We start from the raw sequence: 14,994 nt of genomic DNA, 5'->3' as shown, positions 1-14,994 counted from the left end.
GGGGATCACCTGCAGCAGCTGCAGAACAGTAAGGGTTGCTACCAGTTTCTTTTTCTGCTTTGTCCCAGAAGGATACCAGCCAAATGTCAGTCTTAGCTCTCCTTTATGAGGTGACTTTTTGGATATATGGGGGTCAGAGAGCTGCTTGAGGAGACAGTCTGTCCTTTATTGTAGCTCAAGTGCTGAGCTGTGAGCTCTGTTTTTCATTCAGAGCTGCTGGGCAGGTACATTTAAGTCTGCTGCAGCAGAACTCATAACCCCCCACCTTTTTTTTTTCCCAGGTGTTCTGTCCTGGGGAGTTAGGGCTTTATTTATGAGTTTCCACTGTGCTGCTGCCTTTTTTTTTTCTTTTTTTTTTTCAGGGTTGCCCTGCCCATCATGGAGGCAGCTTAGTCACTGTCTGCCTGCAGAGGCTTAGCTGAGCTGCTGTGGGCTCCGCCCAGCTGCTGTGTGACCTTCCCTGCAGTCCTGTTTATATGGGTGTAGTTAGAACTGCCTCGGCAATGGTGGCCCACCTCTGTAATGACGGAGTCTCTCTGAAATGGTGGGTTGCCTCGGCAATGGCAGGCTGCCTCAGCAATGGTGGACTGCCTCTGTGGTGGTGGACTGCCTCGGTAATGGCGGACGCCCCTCCCCCACAGAGCTGGACTGTCCCAGGTTCAGCTGTGCTTGCTGTGAAACTCTCAACCGAGAGCATTTCCAATTGCTGGGTTTTTTTTTTTTTTTTTTTTGGGGGGGGTGGGACCAGCTGAGCCTGATCACCTGGCTCCCTGCCTCTGAACATTTTTTTTTTTTTTTTTTTTTTTAGTTGAATGGTAGGCTCTCTCCCAGGTGTTATAGCTCCCTTTTGAAAAGGCACTGGGATCTGTGTGATTTCCCGTGCGGCAACCCACTGTGCTGGCTGAAACAGCGGCGCTGAGATTTGTGGCGCTTTTTTGCCTGGGAATCTCCTGGCCTGGCTCCCTGTTTCAGTCCCCTTTTCTTGAATCAGATGAGTGAGTGACTCTGCCTTCCTGGAGCTTCCCGGAGCTTCCCAGAGCTCCCCTTGCTGGCTAACGGGGGGGCCCAGTCCCATTTACTGTGCAGTGGGAACTGCTGCGCTGGGGCGCCGGCAAAACAGCCGCGCTGGCCAAAACAGCCGCGCTAGCAACCCGTGGGGCTCCTCCACCTGGGAATCTTCTGGTCTGTGGGCAATAAAAATCCATCTGGAAATGCAGTGTCCACTCACCCTCTGCACTTTCACTGGGAGCTGCAATCCTGAGCTGCTCCTAACCAGCCATCTTGGATCTCTCCCTCAAAGTTTTTTACTAGATACTTTAATTTTGGTGGCAAATTAACATTGACATTATGCTGGCAATATTTTAATATATTAACTAATGTGTTACTAATCTGTTATAAGACTAAAAGAAACTTGAATTTCTAAGTGACCTAATATCTACCAATATGGATGACATACAAGCAGGTACTAACTTAAAAAAAAACTAACTAGTTTTTATAAATAGGCTAGTTAGAAGTAACATCCTAAAAATATATTAATAGAACAAATTATCTTATTTTGTTTGAAAGCCTGGGAAAAAAAGCAAAGCCAGAAACAACTGTAACTTGATCTTTGTTAAAGCAATTTTAAGATTTTTTAGTTTGAAGCTTTTAATTCCTCACAAATTAATGTCAGCTGTTCTTTCCTAAAATGTTTACTGGGAGGCTGACATGCCAATCTTGTACATTTTTATTTATATTACATCCTTAGTCTTCATCCTTTAAGACAGTCATTTTAGTTATTCTCCCTTTAGAAGAGGACACGGAAGTTCTGAAATTTCTGTCACTTTCTATGAGTCCAAAGCAACAATAGCGAGGAAAAGAGGCCCAAACTGAAATCTGAGAGATTCCAAATTCTTAGCCCCTTAAAATCCTGCTGTCTCCTTGATGAAATCCATTCAGGTTTTCTTTAAGAATGGTGACAATCACAGGCTGGGACAGAAGTGATCAAAGATAAAGCTGAGGAAAATGGGTAGAGTGGCTTCTGGGGAGTCGAGGTGTAAAACAGCATACATTTCCCTAGAAACAAAACCAGTTACATTGGAACTTGATAAAACTTTATCTCAGCTTCCGGGACTTCCTTGCATTTGTTATGTTTTTTATTTAGTTTCTTAAGATTACTAGAATATCAGTAAATGAACTGAAAAAAGAATTTTAAGTTTAAATGTGAGCTGTAGAGGACAGAGAGAGAAACAGTGAACTCTTTCCCCAGGAAGCTGGCTTAATTAGGACCAAGGAAGAGAAGCTTGCTGGAAATATCAAGGAGAAGGGGTCCTGGATGTTCTTATAACATGTTCATAGCTCTCAGATTCCAAACTCACAAACACTCAGGAAGAGACATCAAAATCAGAATTGCAAGCTGATTATCTTATTGGTATGTTGAAGTTAGAGCGTGACCATGTTGTGTTTCATGGCATTTGAAACACTGTTATCTTCTTACTCATTTCCTGAAACAAGAAAACAAGGAAGATTATAGACAAGACTTGACGTGGAAGGAAATGTCTAATCCCTCACTGGTGTTACTGCAGTGAGGGAGATGCCAGCCCATCCTCTTGTCCTCTATCCCCTCTACCTCCCTCCTCTTTTGTAATATCATCTTTGTTCACTTTTTTTATGCCATTGCACATAATATGCTCTAAAGAGTTGCTTATACGAGGAATTGAAAAGATTTTGTTAAGTTGTTTATGCTTTGTTGCTGTTGAACATGTTCAGGGTTATTTTCACAAATATGGGCATGACAACATATCCTGTAATAGTGAGAGCGTGAAACCAGCCTCCATGTCCAGTGACATGCATTGGTTAAAGAAATCACAGCACAGCTAAAAAATAGAATAATATACACTTGTAAAAACAAACCAAAATAACTGAAGAGATCTATATATCTGTTCAAACTCATGTAGAAGGTTTCTAAGAAATACATTTTTTCAATGAGTAGCATTCAGATCTGCATATAAGGTGTGGTATCAGTTTTTAAAATACAAGCATTATATATATTTATTTAGCAATAAATATTTCAAAAAAAAGTTCCAAAGTGTACAGAGTGATGCTTTGGAAAAGGGGAGAGGGAAGGAATTATGAGTTATGCTGTTACTATTTAGCTCCATACATTTCTATTCAGTGAAATTTTTTTTGTTAGCTTAATTATGTACTAATTTAAAAGAAAGTATTTTAAAAATGATACACCATTTAACACCTGAAAGTCCAAGGACCGTTTAGCAGGAATACTGGACTTGAAAGGCTGGTGTGAGGCAGGACTGAGCAAGGAGTGTTCAGGTGAGAACTTTAAATAAATGGGAGGTCTTTGAGTTTGAGGAAAGAAGACAGAGCACCGCAGGGAGGACACGGTTCTACGTCCTCATTGTCAACCTTTCATAGGAGAGGCAATCTGAAGATAGTGATTCCCAAAATCAGAACTGCCTTCAAGCGATTGTTTAAAAACAAGGTCTTGCTACCTTACCCCAGACTATCTGAACAAAAATCTTTAGAAATGCGTGCCCAGACGAGGCAATATTAACAGGCTTTCAGTGGATTCATTGGCACAATGAAGCTGGAGAACTGTAGTAGTTGGGGCCTTTGATGGAGTTTAAACTGGAATCATACCTGTCATGGAATCCTAGATTACTGGGGAGGCTGCCCCTGTTGTGGGGGTGGTCCTTGTGGCCTTCCTGGAGGAGGTGGTGGACCACGGTGGTGGTGGCCTCCCTATGGGTGTGGTCCTTGTGGCTCTCCTGGAGGAGGTGGTGGACCGTGGCGATGGTGGCCTCCTTGTGGGGGTGGTTCCTGCTGAGGACCATCATCCTAGTTTCCATCACCAGCAGGGGGTCTAGGTGGGTGTCCTCCAAGAGGTGATTTCTGACTCTCATCTGAGCTCTGGTTAGAGTCCCCTTCATCTGTATGAGTTGAAACCAGAAGAGCTGAGCTCAGTGCTGGAAGACGCTCCTGTCTTCATACCTCTCTGTGTTCACCACACAACCCATGTCTCCCTGACCTGCCTCTCAGCTGTCAGCCTCCCGCCTTTCCAAGGCTTCCTGATTAGAACTCCTCTTCATCCACATAAGGGTGGTGAAAAATGGAATTTCTTTGCTCGTGGTCCCCAGAATCAAGGTTGGGAGAAAACTGTTTCTGTCTGGGTGCACTAACATTAGTCAATTCCTGAGAAGAAAATGATGATAAGAAGACACTGGAGAACTGATCTATTCTTCAGGAAAAAATGGAGACAAAGTTTACTGAGAATTTATTGGGATTTACCTGATATTAGGGAGGGAACGTCTTCCTGGCTGACATCTAGAAAAGAAGTACAGGATGATGGGAAAAGTTACTTGGTGAATCTTTCAGGGCTCATAGTGTTCTTTGAGGAAAAGGGACTTCTGATCACGCCCTGTGCATCCCCTAAGTGACCTCATCAGCCACTGTCTGTGATGCTACTGGAAATGGAGGAAGATGTGAGGGGAAGCAGGGTTGTTACTGTGCTGAGCATCAACCAGGAACTCAACATACAAGGGCCCCTGTTTGTCCTCCCTGTGATTCCTCAAGCCTTAGTGCTTATTTAGTTCAACTGCCCTGAGTATTTCAATGTCATACTTGGGGATTCTTCTGCCCTCTTCTGTAAACCTGCTACTCATGTTTGCAAGCTTTCTCAATAAGGGCCACCAGGAAAAACCATTTGGATACATGCAATCCTACACATGCCATTCCCAGCACATTGAAATACTACATGTAGGGGAGAGAAAAATGACAGCTTCACTCTGATTATTCTCTCTCTCTCTTTGCAGAGAGAGACAAGGCTTTTACCCAATTCTCTGTCTCTGCAGTAGCTCTGATGTGTGTTTATCTTCTTCATCAATGCCAATCCACTGTACAGCAAGGCCAGCATCATCCCTGTCTAATAAGATCAGTACAGGATCTTCACAGCTGGACTTCCCTGAATCTGTCTTGCATTCTCCACTGCATCCTTTGCAGCAGCTCCATGTATCTATAAAAGCAAATCTCTCTCTCACTCCCCTGGTACAAATTATTTATTGGATTCTATCTGTGCAATAAATAAATTATGAGGCCTTGGTGAGGAATGAGGGCACAAGTCTTCTGATCCTTGGCATGAGAACTCTGCAGTGCCATCTGTTTTCTCATCCTCCTCTCTTCCCTTCACTATCCCTCTCTATAGTGTGAGCCCCTAAACCCCAATCAGAGTCACAAGATCTTGCCCCAATTTGTCTTACCTTCATTTAAGCTCTGAGCTGAGCTCACGGCCAGCAGGACCACTGACAGCAGAATCACAAGCATCTTGCAGGAGGCTCTGCTGTTGCTCCCAGCTTTGTGCGAGAGAAACATGGCAGCTCCTTTTATAAAGACAAGCAGAACAATGGCACATTTGAGCTCCCTACAGGGTGGGCTTCATCACCTCAGAGACTGGGTTCTGCTTTGCTTACTTCAGGTCAAGTGTATCCCTCACTTTTTTTGGGATTCTAGCCCAGCAGGAAGGGTTGGGTAGAATGCTGTTTTAATTAAATTTCTAAAATGTACAAGTATAACTTGGACAAAGGTTTTGACCGAACTGTGTCCAAGCAATCAATCAACACAGTGTCAGAATTGAACTTTAGACATCATTTGGTTTTCAAACTGTTTGATAGACTGCTATTCTGTGTGTGCTTTTCGTTTCTCTGTGTGTGTGTGTGTATGTGTGTTTGGTAGACTGCTATTCTGTGTGTGCTTTTTGTTTGTGTGTGTGTATGTATGTTGGGGGTGATAGGCAGTAATCTTACAGCTAACAGTGAAGATAGTCAATGTCTCTGACTCATTGTATAGCCTATTTCCATCTCTCACGACGTGTGTGTATGGATATTTTCACATTTAGCTACATTTTTCACGCAGTAGAGATGGTCTCTGCTTATCTGTGAGATGTGTGGACACAGCACACTCCTGGGCACGCACAGAAGACAGAAAACTGCTCTGCAGCCTGCTCAGGCTACAGGAATCGTCCAAGCTTCTGTGGATCTCAATCCACTCAGGCAAGCCTTGGTTCTGTACAACACAGGAAAGCTAAACAATTGTATTTTATAAATATCTTTAGGGATTATTAAAGCAAAACTGAACACAGAAACCACCAAGGAATTTCTAAACCTGAACAAACTGAACATGTGGTTCCCTCAGTTAGCCACGTGATGTCATATAGCTAAGACCTCCACTTTCTCCAGAATATTCTATAGAATTCATCGTCTGCTTTATTTACCCTAAGAAATATTGTGCTCCCCACCACTGATAATTAAGTGACCACAATTTCACATTCAACTAAGATTATTTGATATGCTTATCCAAGCCTCAGCTGCAGTGATTGGGCTGTTTTTTACTCAGTATTTATGTCACCTGTTTCATCAGAGTCTCATTTCACACAGATGATTTTTTCTATAATATTTTAATACTCACTCTTTCTCACTTTATTTCTGGCAATTATTTGTTGATATTTAATGAGTCTACTTTGCCATGCATAGTTTTCTTCCTATATCTGTTATGTTTTTTCCCCCACATGACTTTTGAAAGATGTCCTTTAATCTTCTAAGTAATGGTGTATGGTACTCCTCACTACCTTCATTTTCACTTTTGTCTGTACAGCTGGACAATAAACTACTAAGTTTCCAAAAAGCCCTTTCAGTGTCTTGGATTGGTAGCTCTCTTCTCAGCTCGGATTGCTCCATAATACTTAGAAATTCCCTATTCATCAATTCATAAAATATACTAGTCAGTATCACCAGTTGCCAGCAACAATTTCAGACCTGGGTAATTTTTTGCTTTTTGTGCATGGTTACTTTTAGTTTGAGGATAGCTTAGTTGGAGGAATGGCTGGGAGGCCATTTGACAGAAAATCATAAAGACAAGCCCCTAGACAGGTGTGCCTGAGTGGATCCTCTGCTGCTCATAGAAGGGTCTGGTCTGGCCCTTCTGAAGAGTTGCAGATAATAATACAGGAAGGCTTCCTAATAGAGCTGGCTTTGCTGCAGACAGTGTTGTTCTTGTAAGGGAGCCAGACAGATTGGTATTTTCCCTGGAATAAATAGGGACATATTTGAAGAGGGATTACATTCTTAATTAGCAGTTCTTCTCTGGCACTGTAGGAAGTGGATCAGTTCTAGTTGGGTTTTATGAGTTTTATCATAGGCAGAGCATAGTTGCTTGAGCCCCCCAGGTCCCACTGTGTTACTGGGATTATTGTCTCTGGTTTAATCAGGTATTGTTTTCCATGGGATCTGGAGATGAGCCGTTCTGCCTAGGTGACTTCAGGTCAACCATCATGATACAAAGGAAGGTCAGAGAAAAGGAACAAAGAGGAGTGCCAGCCAGATTTTGCCTGATGATATGGGCAACTGAGCATGCTTCAGGCCTGGTGCAAGAAAGGTTTCTCCTTGGCAGGAGAGTACAGGAAAAGAACAGGTAATGCTCCTAAAGGTCACTTGCTGACACTGGAAAAGGTCCCTTCTCTTACCTTTTCCAGTGTCAACAATCAGTAAAAGAGACTAGTGTACCAGAAACGCATAAATATCAGCTATGCACTCACCAGATATGTCAAATAGAGAGGTGATGGAAGAGCTGAAAGGGACACTGTTTGTGAGTGAGGGTGGGTGGAAGGGAGAAGCAGGACTGTTTGTGGGGGCTGGGGCACCTGGAGGTGAATGGCAGCCCTTAGCACTTCACTTGCCTTCTGCTATGGATGTTCATATTCTGAGATCCTGAAGGGTGGGTCTTCAACATGTGAAATTTTAGAATTCATCTCTCATAACACATCCCAACATTTTCTCAGTCTCTGACAGGTGTTTACGCAGTGGTTCAAAAATCCTCACTCCCTCCAGGCTGTACCCATTGGCAGATATAATTGCCTTTACTTTCAAAATACATCCCAAATATGACCACTTCTATGATCTTTGCTAGAAAATGATTGTTCAGCCCATGATGCTGTCTCCTGGAGGACTTTAGCAGCCTCCAGCTGGTCTTGGTGACATTCTTCCCCCAGCACATCCTATATCTGTTCCCTCACAACAGTCAGAGTGATCATTTAAGTAGAAATTAGATTATATCACCCTTGTGCTTCAAATCCCCTCGTTTTCCTTCTGCACTTCTGATAACTTCCAAATTTCATGCCTCAGCTCTTTCGCACTCATATGCCTCACTCTTTTCTGAAGACTTGGAACCTCTCTGAATGGAACAGAAAGCAGAATATTCTTCAACCTTGCCTAGCTCCAATTTGTCTGGAACGCTAAAGCATGGTTTGCCAGCAAAGATGAATACTGGCACAGTGGCTAAACTTCTGCTGAGAGTGAATGAATTGTATTGAGTTGCTGTGGTCTAGCAGTTTATGTGAATTGGAAGAATTATTGTATTCATTGCACCAACTAATCATTCTGATAATGCAATTAGCAAATAAACACAATAGTCTCTGAGACTTCAACTTTGCTTTGATTTGTCTAAAAGCTTTGGTTACACTACCATGGTGGTCTTCTATCTTTTTTAATTTGATGTTGATGTTCCATAAATATACATTATAATTTCACAATTAATTTACTGTATTTCTATTCTTTCCACCTATCCTAGCCAAATTGGTTATAATAGAAAACATTTGTTGAGCATTTATTATATTCCACTTAATCATCCAAGTCATTTTATTAGGGAGATATGATTATTACCTTAACTTTATAGATGACGTGACTTAGTTACATACCAATGTTCTTGTAAAGGTAATACGTGGAATGGAAGGCGGTAAGTTCTCAGAGCTTACTGTGCTCCACTACTTACTTGCTATTCATTCATTAATTTCATTACTACAATATGAGAGGGAATGAGATTCAAAGAAGAAACATAAGTTCTGGTATTAGGAGATTATCAGGTTAAACTTTCCTAAGACTTCAACAGGTGAGGCGAGAAATATATTTTTCCTGAGTAAATAAGTTTGTTTTAAATCATAAGCACATTTACCTAGGCTTCCATTAACCTGTTTTCCTCCTTGCCTTCATTTAAAGTTACTCATATGATTAATTCATTTTTCTTGTGATTATGAAAACCCTGTTCATATAGATCCTCTATGTGCTTTCATAATATATGCAACATGGATTTTTCTGCCAAGCCATATTAGCTTTGGCAAACTTTGTGCATACCCTTTGAAATGGACCGAACGTTGATTCTCATCACAATGAATGTAAAATTTTAGAAAGTCAAGAGAGAGACTGGTTAGCAATTTGTCTATGAAAGACAAATAAATCTATACCACTTGTATAGACTTAAGTCTTCTGCCTGAGAGTATCTCCCATGTCTTGGCCCCAGAGCTGGTGTCACCAAAACAGGTCAGGGTCACTGATTTCATTATTTAAGGTGTTATCTGAGTGCATGGTCTCATGACCAATAAAGTTAAGGAGTGTGGACACAAGAGGATGAGATTGGAGGAAAAGTTTAATAAGCAAAATAGGAAAGCTCTCTGCAGCGGAGAGGGGAGTCCAAGTGGATTGCCTTTTTTACAGTCAAATCCACAGGCTTTTATAAGAAACTGTTCTCATGTCAGTAGCTATTTTTCTTATCTATAAAATTGTCAGCTGGGTGGATTGGCTCACGCCTGTAATCCCAGCACTTTGAGAGGCTGAGGCTAGTGGATCACGAGGTCAGGAGTTTGAGACCAACCCGGCCAACATGGTGAAACCCCATCTCTACTAAAAATAGAAAAGAAAATAGCTGGGCATGGTGACTAGCACTTGTAATCCACCTACTTAGGAGGCTGAGATAGGTGAATTGCTTGACCCAGGGAGATGGAGGTTGCAGTGAGCCAAGATCGTGCCACTGCACTCCAGCCTGGGCTACAGAGCAAGACTGTCTCGAGCGGTGGGGGGAAAGGGGGTCTGCACAACTCCCTCTTATACATGTAGTTTTCTAAAGAAGGATTTTGTTAAAGTGATTAATGAATGACTCACTTCGTTTAGATAAACATGTATGTTTTATCTTAGAGAAAAGATTTTGCTCCTCCTGTTTAAGAACCAAAAATTACTACTGTATTTTGTTGATTTCAAAGTGCACATTTTGGAAACTGGTATGTGTGGCACATTGTATTTTCCAAGGATGGTCACAATAGTATTTTTCATTTTATATTATCTTTTTACAATGGGACCTTGACATCCTGTCTTAGGGGTTGAGGTATGATTTACCCCCGTAAACTTGGGTGGAACTTTGTTACTGCTGTGACCAATAGAATATATCAGAAGTGACGCTTTGTGTCTTTTAAGTTTGGATCATAAAAATGTCTTGCAATTCCAGCTGGTTCTCTAAGGGAACTGCCACATGTTACGAGGAAGCTGTGAGGCAGAGATGCAAAATTTGTTTTCAAAAAATAATTGAATGCATCACTGTCCCCAAACAACATAGAATAACCAAGTTTTCTTTAGTGATTGAATTATTATCTGTATCATATGTTGCATTTCTATACATGGATGGCTACATAGCTAAAGCTTTATTCATCATCCCTTTGTACCTAGTATGGTGACATTTTAGAGGTCTTAGTTATTTTTATACTTACAATAGCCCTTTGATTAGTTTTTGTCACAATGTTCACTCTTCACTCTTCTGATGAAATTAAAATTTCAATATGAATGAGTGTCATTCCCAAAGCCACATACTTTATAGGTATCAGTAGAGTTAGGAAATTCCTTGAAGAGAGAAGGAAAGAGCAAGAGAGAGAGAAAGAGAGAGAGAGAGAGAGAGAGAGAGAGAGAATGACAAGATAATCTTATTCATCAGAACAATTTAAAATACATAAAATCAAATAAGAAATTCAGAGGATCCAGTTGAAGAAGAAAGACCAAACTTTGATGAAGATTATACACTATAATCTGAATACATGTTAAGTTTCTGAAGAGGAAAATGCACTATTCCAAAAGCAGCAATTTTTCAGGTGTTCCTGTGTAAATTGATTGCAACATTGTCCTCTCTTCATGTCTAGTTTTGGCTTTTCTGATTCACAAACCGATAATTTTCAATTTGTCATCCCAGGTCCACAATTTTGTTACATTTGTTGTTTACTGTCATCTCCTCTATTATTCTCTGTGTCTTTGGGTATTTCTTTACTATAATTGTATAGGGACATGGGAAAACAGCAAAAATAAGTACATGTGTTCAATGCACTGTGCATTCCAATACCCTTAGGATAAAAAGGCAAATAGTACACTTGAAAACAGCTTCTTCAAATGGTCCATGTATTTACTTTCTTTATTTTTAAGTGTATTCAAGTTACTTTACAAGGCAGACCACTATTACTGTGTTCCTAATTTTAACAGAAGAATCTGATGCAGCCTTTTCTTACTGGATGTATTGAAGAGAACACGACCATGAGTTCATAATCAGATGGTTATTCTTCACAAGGTTATTGAATAAACTCAACCTATCTTTGCACACCTAGAAACAATTTTAAGTGACAAACATTGTTTTTTACTCTAATAGGCTAATAAATGTGGTTTTATATAACACAAGTACAGTTTCAAGTCTACAAGTAAAGCATGTGTACAATTACCAAACCAAACATTTGTATATGATAAGAAAATGTTTTGGGCAGGGCATGGTGGCTTATACCTGTAGTGCCAGCCTTTCAGAGGCCTAGGTGGCCAGATCACCTGAGATCAGAAGTTTGAGACCAGTCTGGCCAACATGGTAAAATCCCATCTCTACTAAAAACACAAAAATTATCTGAGCATGGAGGTTTGTACCTGCAATCCCAGTTACTCAGGAGGCTGAGGCAGGAGAATCGCTTGAACCTGGGAGGCAGAGGCTTCAGTGAGCCAAGATCGCACCACAGCACTCCAGCCTGGGCAACAGAATGAGACTCCATCTCAAAAAAAAAAAAAAAAAAAAGAGGGAGAGAGAGAAAAAGAAAAGAAAAAGAAAAAAATGTATTGTGTGACTCTGTTTTTATAGTTTTATTGAACAATTGAAGGCTTATTTAATAAGCATCCAAACAAGATCGACGTAATGCATTTGGTCAAATTTCAATTATCTATGAAGCAAATGAAGGTTGAACTTTTGGGTCCTGCATGTGTAAGGCCCCTGAAAGACCCTGCTTAGGCTGGACAGAAAACAGGTATGTAAAAGCCTCATGAACTAGCAGTAGTCATCTTTCTTTCCACTCCTCCACTCAAGCTATCAGCTTTATTCATTTTGCTGTCTTCCACTTACTCATGGGGTCATCAGATTACACTGTCCTCTGCTTCTCAAAGCAAACTTCAAGACTTTCAGGCATGTTTGAGGTTTATTTGAGAAGAAGACTTGGTCCTCATTTACAAAAGCACATTTCTAACTAATTGGATTCTTATGGCTACAAATAATGGCATCTTCCAGCACTGCTCTAAATGTACTGTGGGATTGCAGACTGTAGATGGAGGAATCTAGAAAGTTTACTTTAGTGGTGGCTGAAGGGCCTTTTAAAATGAGGTTGATTGTGTGACTTTAAATTCTCGCTCTTCCACTTGGTATCTCCTATGCAAAACACTCCTGCGACATGGTGTCCTCCCTCAGTATTTGTAGCGTTCCTACTTCCCAGTATGGAATGAATGGTTGGTGTTAGCTATGTCTTCCTTACTTTACAACTCACAGAGGGGTCAGGAAATTTCTCACATTTGACCACAAGAGTAAGAAGCAGCTTCATGGTCCAAATCCATCTGGTCATTTCTGCTAGTGTCCTGGCCCCACCTCTTTGCACACCTGCCTGCTGAGAGATGCTGCTATGACAGTCACCAACACAGGGAGGATATTTGATTTTACTAAGAAGAGTAATTTCCCTGGAGGTTTTATCCTTTGAAGGAAGACGTTTATTCCCTCATTGCGAGTATATGTCACTGCAGTTTATTCTGAAGAGCACATGACTGAAACACCAGGTACGGCCATAGATTACTGAATTTTTTTCTTTATTCCTGGTCTTTGATTTTTCTTGGGAGGGATTTCAGGATAGATTTAGGTGGCACTCTGGAAGTCTACCCCATGTTGTACCCTTCTGTATTAGTTCATTCTCATATTGCTATAAAGAATCACCTAAGACTGGGTAATTTAGAAAGAAAAAAGTTGTAATTGGCTCACAGTTCCATAGGCTGTACAGGAATCATGGGAGAGGCCTCAGGGAACTTACAATTATGGCAGAAGCAAAGGGGAAGCCAGCAAGTCCTACATAGCTGGAGCAGGAGGAAAAGAGCTACACACTTTCAAAAAACCAGATTTCAAGAGAAATCACTGTCGTGAGAACAGCAAGGGGGAAACTGCCCCCATAATTCAATCACCTTCCACCAGGCCCCACCCCAACACATGGGGATCACAATATGACATGAGATTTGGGTGAGGACACACAGCCAAACCTTATCAGCGTCTCACCCAGGCATCGTGTTCGCTTAGCTGAGTCCACTCTTGGGGAGTAGAGAGAATATGGCGCTAGCTCATGAGGACACATCCAGTTCACCAGCTACTCTTAGGAATTTCTGAGTATGAATGGATCAAGCCTTTAACCAAATCCTTCTCAGTAAGTGCTTTTGCACTCTATATCCATAGTTAGGATATTAGACGTGGCACAGTGCCTTGGCAGGTAGGAGTGGGAGGTTTTTGATGCCACAGACTCAATGGAATCCTTCATTCATTAACAATGGAGATGCCTAATAACAAAATATTAGACACACGTTGAATAATTCTTAATTGAAAGTGCATTCAATTGCAGATAAAACCAGCATCTGCATAATCAGCAGAGCCTGTTTCAGTGCCTGTTTTGTTATTTTTGTCTCTATCGCCCCCGACATCTTACTAGGGATTTCACACCATTTTCAAAAGTCATTTTAATGCACAAAAAGTTCTAAACCAGAAACCTCCAGATGTTGATATCAGCTGTAAAATCTAACATGGATCTTGCAATCTCTTTTCTTCCTGTTTCTTCCAAGGCCTACTGACTTGATTATCAGTCACCAAATAAACATAAGTGCAACAGGGCCTCTCTCTTCCTCTCTTCTAATTCCTTCCTCTCTGAAAATTCCTTCCTTCCTCTCTTTCTAAAATGTGGATTCCAAACCAATCCATAGAATCTTACGTAAAGGAGAGCCCATGAAAAGCCATCACTCTTTCTGATGTGTTGAACATAGAGTTCAGCTGTAAATTCTAAAGCCTAATGGGTTCTGAAACAGGAGGTCCAGTTTTAATATTATATCTACTCCTGACATTTTTTCAAGAGGCAAAGTAGTTTCTTCACACAGTGTGAATATCTTATTGAAGGCACAAGAAAGGGAGAGAGGATAAAGAATAATACCTTAAAAAATTAAGTCACATGGCTAACGTCACTGTGGTAAATTAGGTCAGATGAGGTTGATCTTTTGAGCGTTCCTTCTCTTCTCTTAAAAATTCCAGTTTAAGGGGTTGTTGTAGTTGTCATTTTCAATTCAAAAAAAATAGGAAATTTTTCATTAGCCATGAGTATCACTGTGCTATACACCACTTTCTAAGAAGACATTGAACTTCAGAGCAAGGCCACCACTAAATTACAGGAGATTGAGTCATTGTGGAAACTGGAGAAGCATAGGAGGTACCCCGCTGAGGCAGTGAGCCGGGCTAGGTGTAGGAAATTGTACAGTGATGGCAGAGGGGCATTTCTTAGCGATTCCCATTTGAATATGGGCTCAATAATTGTTCACTAGAGTTGAATTATGGAAATGGTTTTTCTTTTATGAGGGAATGGATTACTCAGTTGCCTTGTGTTAATACCCATGATAATTTTATTCCTCTCTAAATGTTTATAGGAGGGCACCACTTTACACTAGAAAGACAGGGCCACACAAAAGCATGAAAAGAATCTGTGGAAAATATATGTTTCTTTTGCTGCAATCATGCATTACCACAAAATTAATGGGGTTCACAGAACATACATTTATTACCTTACAGCTTTGTGGTTCAAGAGTCTGAAATGGGTCTCACTGGGTT

This window comes from Aotus nancymaae, unplaced genomic scaffold (assembly GCF_030222135.1).
Source record: "Aotus nancymaae isolate 86718 unplaced genomic scaffold, 86718_ANA_hifiasm-v0.15.2.pri h1tg000016l, whole genome shotgun sequence".
NCBI classification, from domain to species: Eukaryota; Metazoa; Chordata; class Mammalia; order Primates; family Aotidae; genus Aotus; species Aotus nancymaae.
This window is presented reverse-complemented; position numbering follows the sequence as displayed.